The following is a 4,133-nucleotide window of genomic DNA, read 5'->3' as shown; positions in this document are numbered from 1 at the left end:
AAGCCTCGTGGGCCCCAGGTGTCTGGGCCCAAGGCAACTCCGAGTGCAAACTACAAAGAGCTGTTGTGAATTTTTCTCCCTTTCCCAAAACCATCTTTGATGCCATAATTGGGGTCATTTGTCTTCCCCGAGGGCTTTGTGTGAGGCTGGGCTCCTCCCCGCTGCAGGTGAAGCAAAGCTGAGCTGAGCTGAGCGTTTGACGGATCTAATGGAGGGATCTGGCTCTGCCGGTGAGTTCAGTCCTCAAAGGCAGGAGACATTGTGCTTCTGAGGGAAGTTGGCTAGCTAGTGTGGAAGTCTGTGCTTGTGCGCGTCAGCACATGTGTACATATGTCTTTGTGCTGTGTGTGTGTGTGTGTGTGTACATTTGTACATTTGCCTGAGAGCAAACATCTTTCATAAGTGCTGTGGTTTGAATATAAAATGTTCCCTACAAGCTGATAGTTTGAACACTTGGTCCCAGCTAGTGGGCCTCCCATTGTTTGGCGGTTCTATGGAACATTGAGGAGGCAGACCTTAGCTGGAAGAGGGGAATCCTTGGGGGACAGGCTTATGAACTGTAGACCAGTCCTGCTTCTGGCCCAGTCTTTGCTTTTTTTTTTTTTTTTTTAGGGGATTTGAAGCTGTTTCCTGCTTCCTCCTCATGGGTGGCACCATGTCTTCTTCATTGTGATGGACTGTATCCCTTTTAACCAGGAGCTCAAATAAGCCTCTCTTCCCTGAAATTGTTTCAGCTAGGTACTTTGCTCACAGTGACACATGACTAACACAATGTTAAACAAGAATGGCATTTTTTCAAGAGAGAGGCACGAGAGACGTGTTTGTGGAGAACACAAGTAGCTCTCAAGGTTTCCACTCAGAGTGGGCTTCTCAACCCATGCCATTATGAGATGAGTGATTCTTTGTGGAAGGGCCCTTCAGGGAAATCCTGGGCAGATAGAGATTTATGGAGAAGGGAGAGCATGAGCAAGCATCCCCAGCTCTTGGCAGGCAGGCAGGGAAGGCCTACTCAGTGGGTCACTTGTCACCAAGCTAAATGTCTCCAAAGGGTTGGAATTCTGGTGTCTCCTGCTGCACCCATCCCAAGACTACTGCCTGGCCCTTGCTATGTGTTACTATTGTGTCCCTCAAGGGCCACAGAGTTCTAGTAGTTGCCATTTTCCAGCATGTCTATTGAAGAGCAGTAGGACCCCTAGCTAGCTGCTGCTCATTCTCTGTGTGCTTAGAGGTGACCCTCTGTTTCAACTCAAGGGACACACCATTCTTAGACTATAGGAGGTTCAGCCAGGACATGGGAAGACCTTACTCTCAGACTGGTCCCAGGGCTTCCTTTGTCCTACAAAGGAAGCTTCATGTTTTCTGGCAGGCTAGGTCTCAGGTCTCTTTAGGAATAAGTGGTATCAACATATATCCAGGGCCCATCCTCTGTCTCCTAGGGCCCTCTAGTGGGGTATGGTGGATGAATGCCTGACAATCATATTTAGTTTTCTGCATGGACATGTATGCCTACCTAGAAACCCCTGGGACCTGACAGTTTGAGAAAGTGCTTCAAGAATGACGGTGGCCCTTCTGATTCTGGGTCTCCTACTGCTGTGGTAGGGGGTATTCTATCCATTCTACCTGCTGGGAATTTGTGCAGAGATCCTAAGGCAGGAATGGAAAAAAAATGTGTTTCACACAAGGATCAGAATTAACTGTCCATTTTCTAGCCTTCTTGATGCTGATGAATGTAGAATTCCTAAACACTGACATCACTGACCTGGGAAGCTTCTTCCAATACCAGGGGCAGAGGCAGCGGTGACCATCCATTTGACTTGCACATAGTGGGTTTGCAGAGGGAACCTGCTCAACATATGTCTAAGGCTAGTTTGTGTGTGTGTGTCTGTGTGTGTATATCACCAAGTTCCCTCGAACCACAAGCTTATAACACAGGTAAAAGCACCAACCACCTGCCAGGGTAAAGCCCTAAGGTCTCACTCTCTGACTCTTTAGCTTCCATGCTGGGCTCAGGTGTTCTGAAGCCTCATGGCCTAACGAGTAGAGCCTCTGTGTGTAGCCTCCCTTCATCCTGGCCTGACTGCTTCGGATGCTGCTGGTGCTGTGTTAACTGAAGGCCCCCCCAAAACCACAGCTGTGTTGATGACATGCAGACTGACTGACTGAGGAGAACTGTGATGATGGGGAGTTGGAAGGCTGCAAATCAAAGGTCAAAATAAATCTGAGTTATCTTTAGTCCTGGAGAATTTCTGGAGAGCTACTGGTCTCCAGTCCATGTTGAAAAGCCAAAGAAGCTGGGTTCTGACATCAGTGGAGGGATGCAGCAGCAGCAGCAGCAGCAACAACAACAGTGGCAGCAGCAACTATGACAGGACAGACACACTGGCAAATAGCAAAGGCAGGCAGGAAAAAGCAGCATCGCTCCCTCAACCCCAGGTTTCTTTCTATGTGGGGTGTGCTGGAAGGTTCTGTCCACTCTGGAAGGAGGGTCTCCCCCCACCTCGGGTAGTCTTCCTGGCAACAATCCTCCCAGCCTAGCCTAGATATGTGTCTCTTAGTTGATTCTATATCCAGTCTACTTGACACCAAGATTAACTGTCACAATCCCCTTAATAGCCATTCATGGCTGTTCTCTGTGTCTGACCTGCTGTCTTTGAGACTAGGTGTCTTTGAGACTATCAGGTAAAACTTTTGGAATATATGAACTTAGAAAATGGTTAGCGCCCTCTTTCCTTTCTGCCACTGCCATGCTATCCAGACTGAGGAAGACCCAGAAACTCCGGGGCCACGTGAGCCACGGCCACGGCCGCATCGGTAAGCACCGCAAGCACCCAGGAGGCCGTGGAATTGCTGGAGGCATGCACCACCACAGGATCAACTTTGACAAATATCATCCAGGTTACTTGGGGGAAGTTGGTATGAGGCATTACCACTTGAAGAGGAACCAGAGCTTCTGCCCAACTGTCAACCTGGATAAATTATGGATGTTGGTTAGCGAGCAGACGCGGGTCAACACAGCCAAAAACAAGACTGGAGCTGCTCCCGTCATTGATGTTGTTCGATCTGGCTACTACAAAGTTCTGGGCAAGGGAAAGCTCCCTAAGCAACCTGTCATCGTGAAGGCCAAATTCTTCAGCAGAAGAGCTGAAGAGAAGATTAAGGGTGTTGGAGGTGCCTGTGTTCTGGTGGCTTAAAAGCCACTCCAGGGGTTAATTAAATGCTAACATTTTCCATGTGGTCTGAGTAGGTTCTTTGCATCCTTCCTTGTCTGCATGTTGGGAATCTGCCTAACATTCTAGGAAGATGTGAGGCAATAAATGTAGCCCACAATTGTAAATTCCTAAAAAAAAAAAATGGAAAAGAAAATGGTTAGCTTCCACCCACTGAAGCTAAGGATGTTATAACATCTGAAATCTATAGCAGAGATTTCCCCGCTCTTCTGTAAGCCATGCACCTGGTGTCCCCACCAACGACTGTTGCTTGATGCATTGATTTATGACTTTATTTTGCTCTGTTACTATAAAAAGCCCACATAACCTGTTTCATAGTAAAAACATGTCATTTGGGCCAACCTGAATCCATGTATCTGGGCCATGATCACTCAAAATGAGCTCAGAATAAACTCTTACTCTCTCTGTGTGGCTCCAGGAGGGAAAGCTGGCTTTGCATCTGCACCTGCTCCATGCTCCTGAGGGCTGAGACTAGCTGCTCTGCCCATCTTCTCTGGTCCTCACACCTTCAGAGGATTATTGCCCTTCTTTCTATCTGGATCCCTCTCCCTGCAAGTAGACAGATGGGTTTCTGGCCAGGCCAAACTGAGTAGCTCTCAGGCTACACTGTCCTTCCCCCATCCTTTATGTCTTGCTCTTTAGAAGCACACAAATTTCCTGGTCTGCTTTGCAGGTAGGTTACATGTGTTTAGCCTCACAGTCTCTGCTTCCAGCCTATGGCAGATGTTTCCTTCCCACACCTTCCTGGTCTGTGCCCAGGGTGTGATCCTGCTGGTGGTTTGATGTCTCAAGATGACCTCTTTCCCTGTGAGCTTCTGGAGGGTGGCACAAGAGCTGTGCCTTATCTGTGTCCTGGTGAGCCTGGCAAATAGCTGAGCCCCAGAATTAGCTCAGAAAGCAAGCAAG

At 48.3% G+C, this 4,133-nt stretch overlaps 1 pseudogene; it reads left to right on the top strand.

The window, feature by feature from the left end:
* The first annotated feature begins 2,744 nt into the window (after positions 1-2,744).
* Positions 2,745-3,234, top strand: LOC114638611 (annotated as a pseudogene).
* Positions 3,235-4,133: the final 899 nt, after the last annotated feature.

The sequence above is a fragment of the Grammomys surdaster genome, unplaced genomic scaffold (assembly GCF_004785775.1).
Source record: "Grammomys surdaster isolate TR1022 unplaced genomic scaffold, NIH_TR_1.0 125612, whole genome shotgun sequence".
Lineage (NCBI taxonomy): Eukaryota > Metazoa > Chordata > Mammalia > Rodentia > Muridae > Grammomys > Grammomys surdaster.
Note: the sequence above shows the minus strand (reverse complement) of the source record. Positions and strands in the feature narration are given on the sequence as shown.